Below are 14,267 nucleotides of genomic sequence, written 5' to 3'. Positions count from 1 at the left end.
CTGGGACTCTAGTATGCAAGCTTGAGTGACACAGGGAGGAAACAGTAGTTATGAACATTATTACTTTTTTTCATTGAGAAGTAACTCATCTAAAGATACACTTGATTATATTAAAACTGATAAATTTTTCATCCTCTCAGCATGTATTACTACAATAGTCTGTGTTTGCCCTGCTCTGGTCATTTCAATTTGACCTGTTCTTTGTTTTTCTATTAGTATTTTTACAAAACATCGTTCACTGTATTAAATGGACATAATTCCCATCCACGTCTGAGGAGCTTTTGCTCTTTATGTTTGTGGATTAGATGTTTTTCTTCTGAGACATGAGAGTATGTTTCATGTTGTCTGTCAGGAAGCTAGGCCTTGGTAGTAAAATAACGTGTTTTATACAAATACAAAACCTGCCACCATAACTCAATACTATGAGGCCCCTTCTCTTCAAGGATGTGAGAACAGGTGTAGTGATCCTCCCCAGACACCATCACCTCCTGGAATAATTAGGTAAGTTAACATGAAATTTAAACATTATGCACGTTCTTCCCCCAGACTGTAGGTGTTCTAAAAGCTGACATTTAAAATACTTTCATTTAACGTGTGTGTGTGTGTGTGTGTGTGTGTGTGTGTGAGAGAGAGAGAGAGAGGGGGGTGGTGTGGTAGGAATGGGAGGAGGGCTTAGTTTTAAAAAAAAATAAACTGTAACTTTTTATTCCATATATAACACATGTAGAAAATGAAAGAAAGCAGAATGAAAACAGAAGCTGCTGATAACTTCTCCACCTGGAGCTAAACTGTAAGGCCTGTGATAAACTCCACCATTCCTGGCACATGTGTGAGCTGCTTTTTTTTTTTCTGTTCTGACAACCGTTGCTTAAGCTTTGGACGACATCGATATTATAGAATTTTCTTATTTAAGTTGAAAAGATGCTGAGATGAGGGTCTTATAGACACAGAACCGCTGGTGTCCTCCTGCTGCCGTGGCCTCCTCACTACAACCTCCCTCACATCCCCTTTCTGGTTCCTTCACAGGCTGGCATTTCTGGTCACAATACCACCTGCTTCAAAAGCCACCAGTGGTGCCCAGATAGCACTATCCTTTGTCCAGACTTCACTTTACTAACCTGCTACTCCGTCCCAATAAGAACATGTCCCACTGTTTGAACCCTCCCCCGTCACCATCATTCTGGACGCTTTCTTCACGCTGATTGTTCTGCCATGAATCTACCCAGAAGTCCAGGTCAGTACAGATGCGTCCTCCGCCTTCACGCCCGTCACTGCCTTCTCTGATCTTGCTTTCCTACAACCCACCCCCCGCCTCAGACGCTAGTTGAAAAACTGCATTTCCGTGACGTGGATCCCCGTCTGCTTTGTGGGCACAAGGCCCTCCCTCCTCTCACGAGATCACTTGTTCAGGGTGGGGCCCGTGTCGCATGCACTTAGCACACAGTCAATACGTGTTGAATGATTGATCATAGCCTGCAAAATTCTGTAAGAAATTTGTGTTCCAGATAAAAATTGTATATTGATAACTGGCATGCCAAAAAGTTTGCCATTGAATCTTCTGAAACTTGGAAGAACTGCCCCAAAATTTACCAAAGGACTTCGGAATGTTTCATTAAATATTTCCTGCTGCCTTCTTCCTTTCCGAGTTAGCCAACGAACAGCTTCACAATTCATGTCGAATGGGTGGTTCCGTGTCCTAACGTTCCAGTGACAGCCCCAAGGTCATGGCGGTCTCACAGATTTGGAGGAGCAGCCACAGGTCGGAAAGCTCTTCTCCCAGACTCTCCTCCTTTTTTGGTCTTAACCATCCTCAGGGTCCAGGTCTGGCGCTGTCTCCCTGAGACGCTTCTGTGGACCCCTGTGCCCTCAACGAGTGGCCCTCATTGGGGACGTTCCATGCGCTGTCACTAGTGTAAGGACCCTGTCTTCCCCATGGGTCGTGAGCTCCTGGGGGTTAGGGACCCGTCTTACACCAACATCATCACCCTGCACAGAGGAAGCTCCGGGATACACAGAGCAGAGCACGACGAATCACCAGCACTGTAGCGGGGCGGGGGGGGGGGGGGTCAGCCAGGTGAAGGGGATCCCCTGCCATGTACATTCAGAAGACCTCTGTCAAGTGGAGTCAGGGCTCAGCACCAGTTGGTTCAATTTGAAGAGCTTATACAGATGAGTTATGACAGCTACCCCAGTTCTTAAAGAACGTTTGGAAGGAAGGAAGTCTTTAATCTTGAAGAGTTACTCACTACACTCAGCTAGATTTTGGGTGACGGGGTGGGGATTCCAAAGGGCTCTTGGCTGGAAGGACATAGCGTTGTGTTTCCATGCTCCTGGAATCTGTCAGGGGAGTTTCACTCGAGCTAATTCCAGATGAGCCCTGAGTGCAAAGGTTTCTAAAACCTTCTTGAACTGGGATACTTTTCAAGGGCCTAGGTTTGATGTACTTGCATAAAGATAATCCCCATATCCCGAGGTTTCAGAATATGGGCTTTCCAAGTTTGTAGCCAAACCGGCTGACACTGACCTCGTGACCCCCGACCACGCAACAACATCATTTACAACAGGCTGAAGATGGACCTGCCTTTCTTCTGAGTTTCTTGCTCCTTGAGGATGGCGTCAGCTTTCACAAGACCTATTTTATGAGCTATTGACTCAGTCTAAGGTTTTCCTCTTTAATCTGCCTCTCATTTCTGACTTTATCCTTCCAGCTCCCCAGCTCACATCCCCTTTTCTAGCCCACACAATTAGACCGTTTGGGTAGGAAAATGACCAACTGTTTCTGGGCCAGGAGGACCATGTGCCACCTGATGACTTTTCAGGAAATGCTCTCGTGTGTTGAACAAACCACTGGCTTCCACGTTTAATGGAATCATTTTACACAGAATCCCAAACCTGTGGAAGAAAAGTGTTACTGCCATTATAAGGTGGAGATGTGTGTCCACAATTTGTTAATATCACTCAAATATATTCTGCACTGTTTTCTGATCAAATTTTCAGCATCTTCAGGTCAAGAAAGCAATTCCTAGGAATACGGAGCATTTGGGTTATGGAGCATAATAGAGTTTTGTTAATCACAGGAGCACTTTGTGTGTTTGGGAGATTAATTTTACCCATCACTCACAGAGTCTTTGTGAATGCCTAAGGGAGCTTTTCCAATAGGAAGGCAACTCTAATAAAATGGAGAAGGCATTTGGCTCGATTTTGAAAGACTTCTGAACGATGTGATAAACAAAAAGGTTTAGTCCCCACACAACGACTTTTAGGGCAAACCATCTAATCTCACTGACCCTTAATTTACTGCTACATAAAAACGGGAATCATAGTACATATTTCTAAGGTGGTTCTGATGCTTGACTGAGTTAATGTATCAACTATACTTTGTAACTATAAAGTATATACAGATGGAAGGGATGGTGATTCTCATTAGAAAATTTCTTAATGTCTCTTCTATGTTCTGGGACTACACAGTTCTGGGGACATTCACCATTGTCTAATGAAATATGATACGTTAAGTCTCCACAAACAGCAGCCGCCGACCGCAGCTTGGGTGTAGAATTTGAGGGGCGTCACCATGGACAGACGTTGTTGTCGGTGTGGCCAACCTTCCCGGATACTATTAAAGGGATGAGAAGCAATGCCGCTAAGTACATAGTTCGTGGTTTCAGCACTGCTTCCGATCTACAAGGGACAGAGGTCCTTCTAACAAACCCGCAGTTTCCTCACCGCGTGCATCAGGGCTGGTCCTGGAGCTCGTCCCTTCTACGTGCTTCTCGTCGATGGTTTAAGAGGGAGGCATTTCCTGACCAGTCTCGAGGAGTCACTGGAAATGCCAGTTTAGGAGATGATGGACGTGAAGTTGAACTGCTGATTTCTGGTGTGGAAAGAGCTCGTGATGCTGTGTGGGGCTGTGCCCTGGCACCTCAGATCATGTCGGGATCTGGACTGTTTCACGGGCACCATTTTACTAGTGTCAACATCAAGGATCAGTTTTCAGGGTCACAAGGAAAGAATCCCACTTACTAAAATCTTCTATTTCACCACATGCAACAAGGGCTTCGGACCATGATTGCTCTAAGAACAGCCGAGGGCACCTGGCTCCGCGGCCCCCCTGGCCGCCTCCGTGCTGCAGGACAGGCGTGCTGCTGTCCGCCTCTGAATGCTGGGAGGATGGGTCTGGAGAGCTGTGCAAGTTCGTTTGAATCCAGCCCGCGGAGCTGGGATCCCGGCTGCCAAAGTGCTCAACCAAACCCACGTGGAGTGGCCGCGAGAGCCCTGGTGGACAACACGGTTTTAGCTCTGTTAAAAGGCACAGAAATGATGTATTCTGGCATCTCTTACCACTAGCAATGAGAGGGTGACATACTGGGAGTGGCAAGAGGACTTATTAAAGAGAATAATGAAAATAAGCTTTTAACACAAAATACTAGAACCCATAAGGATGGTGGACCATTGCTGAAAACAAGCAAACTAAGATCCAGTTGGCACCATGTCGCATTGATCAATACAGACGGAAACCAGTAATGTCAACATCAAACCATGTCTGCACAGATCTTTGGAGACTTCTATTGCTTTGTGAGTCTTTAGACATGAAACAAGTAGAAACTGTCCCAGCAAAAGTTCATTTCACAATGATGCTGCCAGAAACAAGCTTCTTCCGCTGAGGAGCACGTGTAGTAAAGGAAGGTGGGTTTTTGGAAGATCCAATTATTATTAGGAAAGTGTTGTCTCTATTCCCTTCTCTGTTTGGGTGCCTATTACAACAATCAAACCTTTTGTTAGAATAAGAATACAGCCATTTACGTTTCCTTTCCTTGTGAGGGGACCATAGGTTGGTGCTTTAAAATCAGGTAGAGTCAGATGAATGCTTTTAAAAGCAGCAGTAAGCCGCTTCTGCTGGCATCTGGGGAGATGATGACCTTTTTTCCTTTAAAAAAATAAACATTGTTGGGGGGCTTCCCTGGTGGCGCAGTGGTTGGGAGTCTGCCTGCCAGTCCAGGGGACACGGGTTCGAGCCCTGGTCTGGGAAGATCCCACATGCCGCGGAGCAACTAGGCCCATGTGCCACGACTGCTGAGCCAGCGCATCTGGAGCCTGTGCTCCGCAACAAGAGAGGCCGCGATAGTGAGAGGCCCGCACACCGCGATGAAGAGTGGCCCCCGCTTGCCCCAACTAGAGAAAGCCCTCGCACAGAAATGAAGACCCAACACAGCCAAAAATTAATTAATTAATTAATTAAAAAACAAAACAAAACGAAACAAAAAAAAAAACATTGTCACCCGTCTTCATTAATACATTAAAGGGAAATGTTTATGCTACATGTTTGAATTCCGAAAGTAAGACATTTAAATTCCAAGCAAAAAATATGAAAAGATGAAAGGAGAAATTAGATGGGGTTAATTGTCTGGGCTTAGCACATACGGACACAGAGACGCGGGAAGAGCAAACGGCTTGATGAAAAAGGTATTTTGGTTGTCTATAGATTGCTGCATCTGGCATATTTTAAATGTTATTTATTAATATTATGCATCAGGCAGGCTAAGATATTTGGAATTAGAAATTCAAAGTAGCCCGTTCAAGCTCAAGGAAGGACAGATACGGTTAAATGATCAGAGGGTAGTTTTGCTGTTTCTTAGCTTAGGAAAGATTTGCTTGAAATGGAATCACAAACCATACAATTGTATTTGAAATACCATCTGACTGCAATCAAAATAACAAATGAAGCTCCGCACCCGGCGACTCACCCTCTGTTCTCACACCTGCCCAACATGCCCAACGTCTCACCTGTCGTGGGGCTCCTGGTCTCACCGGATATTTAGTTAAACACGCAGCGCTTTATCGCCTTCAAACGAGGAGACTAAGATGCAGACCAGCTATGCACACATCATATTAAAAAAAAAAAAGGAAAACACGCAGACCGAGACCAGGCCAGCTCAGCGCACGGCCCTGTGTTGGCAGCGTGCGGTCACTTGGGAAAAGTCAGCACTGTTTGGAATCCAGCCTCTGGGTCACGTGTACTAAGCCTCAAGGAGTAGGAACGGGAGCAAAGGAATTAGAAAGAATAAATGAAAGACCATTCACGCGGTCTTTTCTCTTTTTATTACATTTTAGGTATCACCTCCGTGGAAATTTGTTTTTGAGGAGGAAGCACTCCCACGTGAACTTGCAGTGGGCAATCCGCTTCCCTTATCCTAGTGAATTGGGACGTGGTTAAAACCAGATGAAATTGACCAGCAAAAAGCACCAGGCGTGGGCAGCAGAACTGGCTTCACTGATAAATGTGAATCAATGCCGTTTCTTCCAAATCCTTCCTCCGAAAGCTCTGTCTCTCAAGCTGAGCTGTTTTGAAGACCGCATAGAATCTTTGCAGGCCCAGCGACCCCTGAAAACTGTTCTCACGCTGTCTCAGTGTGATTTAGCAACGCGCTCCCGTTCCTTGTGTGGTAACCAAGCAGCCTGTGCAGTGACAGAGATTTTAACTTGTTAAAATAGTAGAGAAAAGTTCATATGCTTCCAAATGCAAAGCCTTTAAGAGAAAGTCCCCAACTTAACACTCATTTTAGGCAGAGACAGTGAGCAAGGAAAAGCCCAGGACAGAGAAGCAGCATAGAAGGAGAAACAGAATACGCCGCGTTGGTTTGGAGGCTGTGAACAGTGGATTATCTTGTTTTGTTTAAAATCCTTTTTCTAGTTGAAAAATAAAATACGTGGAAGAGCTAAGAAAACAAACAAAAGCTTTAAAGCAGCGGTCCCCAACCTTTTTGGCACCAGGGACCAGTTTCGTGGAAGACAATTTTTCCACGGATGGGGTGAGGGGCACTACATTTATTGTGCGCTTTATTTCTATTATTATTACATTGTAACATATAATGAAATAATTACACCACTCACCATAATGCAGAATCAGTGGGAGCCCTGAGCTTGTTTTCACTTGCCACTCACTGATAGGATTTTGATATGAGTCTGCAAGCGGTTGATTTATTATGGCCTCTGTGCAGTCAAACTCTCTGCTAATGATGATCTGTATTTGCAACCGCTCCCCAGCGCTAGCACCACTGCCTCAGCTCCACCTCAGATCATCAGGCATTAGATTCTCATAGGGATCACACAACCTAGATCCCTCGCATACGCAGTTCACAGTAGGGTCCACGCTCCTATGAGAATCTAGTGCTGCCGCTGATCTGACAGCAGGTGGAGCTCAGGCGGTAACGCGAGCAATGGGGAGCGGCTGTAAATACAGATGAAGCTTCACTCGCTTGCCCGCCGCTCACCTCCTGCTGTGTGGCCCCGGTCCATAACAAGCCACGGAATGGTACTGGTCTGTGGCCCACGGGTTGGGGACCCCTGCCTTAAAGAATACCACGTGTTTTTACAAAGTACTGCTGGGACAGTTTCCCCGAGAACAAGTTCCTTGCTCCTATTTGGCACTGAGACGGGGTGCATGCACCCCATGTGCTTTTGGAAGCGTGAAGAGAAGGAAAAGGCAACTCCTCGCCAAGCAGTGAGTTAAGAGGACATGAAAACTAGTTAAATCTCTATTTTGTAGAGCTTAACTAATTGGAATCTTCCATTACTATATTTTTATTATAATAATTTTGAGTTTTGGTATTCTAAATCTAGAAGAGTCCAGAACTGCAAGAAAGCATACCGATTGTAACAGAGAGTTTTCTGAATGACCTGCAGGGTGTTTCCTGGGGTCAGGAACCCCTGAGCCTAGCCTCCAGGTCGTCTCCATGGAGGGCTGTGCCCGTGAGAGATGCTCTCAAAGGCCCTCGTGCACTAAAGCACGTGCTCGTCAAATCTCTTTGTGACCGGCACTCGACTTAATTTATAGATTTATGGAAAAGGAAAATCACAATTTTATGAAGACTTACAACTGAAACCCTGGTGGAAAATGTTAATAATGGACACATTCCGTTCCAGAAATGTTCTAATTAGTAAACTTTAAAAAATAAGTAATTTTGTCCTTACCACCTCCTCTTCCTAAATAAGGGAAAGGCTCGTTCTTCTATACGACTGAGAGTTTGTTTCATGCTGGGTGCTTCAGTGCGAAATAATTTCGGGTGTGTGCGTAGGAGAGGGTGACAAAGGTCTTCTGCAGAAATGCTGAGAGAGAAGCCACGTGATAATAGTAACGACAACAATAACTTCACTTCGTATTTTCGGGCTGTCATTTTCAAGAAGCTCAAAGAATTTTAAATGAGCAATTTGATGAACCTTATTATCTTATCTAACATCTTAAAAATTAAGGTTATGTGAACATAGGCAAAATACAAAGGTGAATACTTATAAGCAATGGAAGATAATTAAGAGACTTATACCCTATTTCCATAAATGTACAGCTATTTATATTTAAATTGAAGACAAAAGAGGTTTGCCTGGCATTCTGAGTGAAACCTGGATTCCGCCTCTAATTGTGGAAGAGAGAGTTAGGAGTTGCAGTGTTATTTCAGACTCCCGCTCATCTGTTGGTGGGTTTGGCCATTTATTTGTTCATTCAACTACCTTCATCAAAAGCATATCGTATGAGCTGGGGATGTCGTATGTTCTGAGGATCCAGCAGGCAGCTGGTCGGAAACACTGTCCTCTCGGGGCTGATGCTTTAGCTGGAGAACAGACCACACACAAGCAGCTAAACAGAATTTAGAAAGATAACTTCAGACAACAGTAAGTGGTAAGAGGATGTAAAGGCGACTGGGGTGGAGGGCGGTGTGAAGAGTCCAGGAAGGGAGGTTCCTCCTGAAAGATGGGAAGGGCCGGAGGCGCAGAGGACGGTGGGTGTGTTCCAGGAGAGAGAAGGTCCTGGGGGGGAATGGGCCCAGCAGTTCTGAATCGGAGAGGAGGCCAGGGTGGCCGGGGCCACGGGAGCTTGAAAGCCGGGGCAGCTTTCATACAGGGAGGGGTCTGAGGCTTATCTCAAGAGCAACGTGAAGCCCGCGGGGAGCTTCACGCAGAAGAGGCACGTGACGATAAAGACGCTTTGGAAAGGTCACGCCAGCTCCAGGCAGGGACTGAGGACACCAGCTGGACATTCCACAAGGGAGCTCAGGGGCTGGGATTCGGGGAACAACAGTGCAGGCAGAACTGCCAGGATTTACTAACAGAGCAAATTAGAGGATTTGAGTTGGTTTAATACAGATTCCGCTCATTTCGTCATCCAGCCTGCTCTTCCTTATTCTCCTCAACGCCTGCAAACTTAGTAATTGTCTAAACCCCCTACCCCTCACACAACCACAGTGAGGAAAGATTTCATCTCAGAAACAAGGTCACAGCCTAAGTTCACCAGAAGTCAAAAATCTGGGTAGAAATCTGAAAATTCCATCAACAACCCTGATATTTCTAACAATCTTCATGCTTTGTTACCTGGATGAAATGTTCAGATATTTGATGAGACTAGTTTTTATCTTAGCTGTTCTACAAAATCTCACTGAAGATCAGTTTGCCCAAAGTACCATGGAAAACTACGAGCCAATAGCTTAACCCAAACTTAACAAGTAAAATCAATTGAACAACTAAAGCAATGTGGAATATTTAGATATACTTACACAAATAAGGCAACTATTGAAATACAAAGGTGTGCGAGCACGTGTGCATCTCCAAACACAAACGCAGCCACGTCAGAAGCACGAAGTAAGCAGTCACGGTCCCGGGGAGCAAATTCTCCCCTGGTGGGTCGGAAATACTGATCAGCTCTTTCAGATCACCTGGGTTCCACGTATTAAATTCCCACAGCAGTCACGGACTGGTTCCCAGATGACACAAAAAACAGTCTCTGAGAGAGTCGCACACTGGAGTAACATAGGCCCAGTGCATTCGGACATATTCAGATGAAACCAAGATGATACTAGGTGTGAGAAAACAAGGACTTTTAAGACACGACAAGAGCGCACACCTGTATAGGTGTCATCGGCTGCTGGCTCTCCTTGGGTGCCGTGTGGGAGGGAGCCCAGCTGCTTTCTCCAGCCTGGTTCTCCCAGAGAACCACCCGGAGCTCGCGCCCAGCTGCTTTCTCCAGCCTGTGTGGGGCTCCAGCAGGACCGTGAGCCCAGAGCACGTGTGGGATCCGCCCCAGGCCCTAAAGGCGACGTCCCTGCCAGACCAACCTTCCAGAGCTTCTGTAAATCTGAACATTGCCTTTCTCCTGTTCACAGGACACCGGGCTCTAACTGGGTGACGCTCTAAACTGGGTATTTTAGTCCCTGCCATCAACTCAGTGGGAAAAACCAGGGCAAAGAAATAAAGGAAAGATGAGTTTCCAGGCGCTGACAGTGAGCCCGTTGTTTGACCCCTCATGGCCTCTCCAGCATCTGGTGCAGAGCCTGCACGGCCTAGGTGCTCAAGAAACGCTTCCTGGATGGATGACGGGTGCATCACCCACTGAACCCTGCCTGGAGAAGAGGCCCAGCTCCCTCAGCCTCTGACTCAGCCCCGGAGCCAAGGCCAAGGCTGCACGGTGGACACATGGGCGTAAGTGACCGCCAGGGTCACCTTGAGAGACGTGGAACCACGGAGGCTCCGCCAATGTGGAAAAATGGGTCTCAGGGCTTCGTTTTACAGTTTTCTTCAACAATATTTACTGTTTACAATCTTAAATCGAATGAGCACTCAGCAGAGGGAAAGGCAGACTTCTATGCTATTAAACAAATTTTAATTTCTTGCAGAATACCCTCATATATTGTATTTTTTTCTGCCTCGCTTTTTTCTCTGGCTACCTTACCAACCCTCTCACCTTCGCCAGGATGTTTGGGGATATTGCATAATCTATTCCTGGGATGCATGAGCAGCTCTGGAGCCTATAAAATATTCATTCGCTTTCAAAAATATTTGCACCCTGCTGTCAAACGTGGATAGATTCATGTGGAGTATTGGAAAATGCCTATTTTAATGGCAAATGCTTTCCTCAGACCTCTCTTTCCACTAAAACATTTTCTTCAAAATTATTTTCATAAGATGAACAATTTCAACATTAGCGGCTAATCCCATTTCATTTAAAACTCTGCTGATAAAATTCTTTGCTTGTCATTCAAATAGTAAGTAATAATTATAGATTTGAGGCTCCCATCTCTGGATTCATTAACGGTAAAGTGCATGGAAGTCTGAAGCATAAGGCAGCTTTGATACATCTCAAAATGCAATTTCCATAGCTTCCCTTGGCTATGTACAATTAATTATACAGTTAATATGGGAAATATGTTAATGAAAGAAACATTATTCATCCAGACCACCTGCCTTTACCAAATATCTTTTGTGTGCTTCTCTTCTTTTTGTACTTTTGGTCTACAAACAGTAAAAAAAACACCCTCACAATTGATAATGTGGTGATTTTAAATATCAGTCTGCCAGGCTGCAGCTACTTCCATTAACACAAGTCTAAAGAAAAATTAGTTCAAGTTTGTGATATTTCTACTAATTTCTGCCTTTTAGCAGTTTAAGATGTCTATCCATGGCATTTCAAACGCCTAAAATAGCTGTTTAACAAACAAAAAAACTACTATTAAGTTGTCTTATTCCTACCAACGATATACTCATCTTCATAGATAAACGGAAAACACTGGAAAACTGAGAAGAAACTGCAAGAAAGATGAAGAGATAAACCCCAATCATTCTGAATAGATTAAACTCTCCTAAATCATTTCTCATCCATTGTAAACCTCTGTGCTTAACAATAATTAAATCCTCTCTTCTTTGGATAATCAAAGTTTGTCTATAGATGGTTTAGTGCAGAAGCCAATGTTAACCTTTACAAAGAAAAGTTAATGTTTCTGAGACTTTGATGTGGAAGAGAAATCAGAATAGTTTAACTAGAAAAGTAAACTGTCTGGCTAAAGCTACGTTTCTGTTTACTTTTTATAAATTACTCAGACAGTATGTAAAAATGCATTTGCAAGTATTAGTTTTACAACAAATTTTTATTATATAGACTAATAAAAAGTCTTTATTCAATGAGAAAATAAGAATTTGATTCCAACCTCAATCATGTCTTTTTGACATATGAAAAATACTTTCAGCCATGAGTTATTCAGAAATTCCATTAATGTTCAAAATGCAGTTGGAAACCAACCTTAAATTCCAGAGTTGATAGGAAATAAGAGGAAAAAAGAATCATGATAATGCAGTTTTAAGATAACCAACCCTCAAAGATCTTCTAATACAGAAACAAACTCTAGGAGACAAAAGAATCTCCAAATCGACCTCCCTGCTACTTCTAGCATGTGGGGGAGGGGTGGTACCTGATGGGTAACCCCCCGCCAGACAAGAAGTTGAGCGATGAAGAAATCATTTACATTTTCACTGTCGTTCAGTGACTTGGGCAGTGTTTCCTTAAGATCTTCTTGAAAAGCAGTTTTGAATAATGTTTCTATATGTGTGTACCAGCAGATCCATGTGTTTAAAGGGGCCATCCATCCATGCCTCCCCAACCAGATGGTCACCTACAAAATTCAAGCGGCCAATTCCAAGTCACAATTATAAGAGCAGATTCTCTCTAAGACCCAACACCTTCACTATCACCCAACTGACATGAAAAAGCCCAGAGGAGACAATTTTCACTCGAAAGATGACGACAGCGGTTTAACAGGGAAACCTTTCAGGAAGAGGAAGGAGGAGGGATGGTCGCCTAGCAACACACAGACAGCATCTCGCGCACCACAAAGCAGTAGGTCTTTTCTTAGCAGCAGCCTTTTCTGTTCTGTACCAATGATGTACTCATTATGATTTTCTGATGAAGTTTTTAGGAAGAATAAAGAATTCCAGCGAGTGCAGTAAAGGTTACCTAGGACAGCAACACAGGCACGAATTTTCTCCTCCATATCCATATGGGAAATTCTGGATTCTACAGCACATTATTAGAAAATATTTGCAGACGTTCTAGAAGTGCCCTTTGGAAGTAGAATGTTTGGTTTTTAATTTCCTAAAACTAACAGGCTACATGCTCGTGAGCAATAATACGAGAATGGGGGAATAGAAATGGCAGCAAAACAGGAAAAGCTCATACAAGACACAAAAATTTATCTTCTCTTCACCAACCAAAATTGTTAAAAGGGAATGAAGCCTAGAATGTCCATCTCCTCTCTTTTCCCAGACCTTCCAACCAGCAGTGAAATAGCTAAAATACAGTGAAGAAAAAGGAAAAATGAAGATTCAATAGTCAGCCACAGCAACCAGGAGCTGGTTGACAAGTGTTCTTTGTGCAATTGCTTTGAAATGGGGAGTTCAAAGTAGAAGAGAGGAGAGTTGATCTATCAAAAATTATTTTCACTTTTTAGGGTGAAAAGTTAAGAGATAAGACTATCAAATGTATTTTTCATCTCTCCCCAGTTCAGCTGCCAATCATATTGTGTGCTGCCCAAATTACACGCCCACGAGTTCTCAAGGTTTGATGGGTGAAGCGGGAGGATTATCAGATGTCACCCATCTTGCTCTTCCATTCCAGCACAACCCAGCTACAGAACCGGTACCCACCCCTCCTGACAGCTGCCTTGATCATCACTGCAAAACACGCACCACCGGAATTTCTCCATGGCTACCAGCCCCTAGCATTTGGGCTCCACTCACCTGCCCACCTGCCTGCTGACCAAGGTGCCTGTCCATGCACACCCACAGACAGCTTATGCTGCACACACAGGTGTGCAGGCACTTCCTGAAGCAAGGTGACCCCTTTGCTCACGTACAAAAGGGAAGTGTGGGAACTGGCCTGAACGAGATGGCTGATCACTCTCTTTGATCACAGGGACCCACCTTGAGGTGTCTTTCTTTATTATGCAGAACATGAAGTTGGGTCTTAGATATGACTGTCAAGGGGACATGAAATTAACTGGTAGCAGCATCTGCACTGTGTTTTAACCTGCGATGAGTCTCACGTTCCCGGAGACGAGAAGAACGGGGTAAACTGAAGGGCCTCCTCTGTAAGATGTCTAGGGACGCTGTGTAAACGGCATGGTCTGCCTTTCACAAAATTAAGGGAAATCCCCAGGAATCCACATGAAGAGGGAGGTACGTGACCTGAAGTCACTCAAGCCTTTGAGGGAGGGGCAGGGCCAAACGATTTCCTGTACCTCAGCCCCGGGCTCTGGGCTTCCACTGTCCACGTGGGGCCTTAGGGAAATCTGGCATGCAGGAGTCAGGGGGCTGGATGTGAGACCACACACGAACCAGGACCCTCAGAAGACCACGCCGTCAGTGAAAACATTTGTTCAGGCCTCAAGAAAGCTTACCTGTCTCCACATGGATTCAAGATGGGAAGACATTTGGACCCTGGGCCTCACCTGGGA

At 44.7% G+C, this 14,267-nt stretch overlaps 1 protein-coding gene across 1 annotated transcript in view; it reads right to left on the bottom strand.

The window, feature by feature from the left end:
• The window catches only part of PTPRN2 (protein tyrosine phosphatase receptor type N2), a 697,051-nt gene that overhangs the window by 63,321 nt on the left and 619,463 nt on the right, over nucleotides 1–14,267 (bottom strand).

This window comes from Balaenoptera ricei, chromosome 9, assembly GCF_028023285.1.
Source record: "Balaenoptera ricei isolate mBalRic1 chromosome 9, mBalRic1.hap2, whole genome shotgun sequence".
Taxonomy (NCBI): domain Eukaryota; kingdom Metazoa; phylum Chordata; class Mammalia; order Artiodactyla; family Balaenopteridae; genus Balaenoptera; species Balaenoptera ricei.
This window is presented reverse-complemented; position numbering and strand designations above follow the sequence as displayed.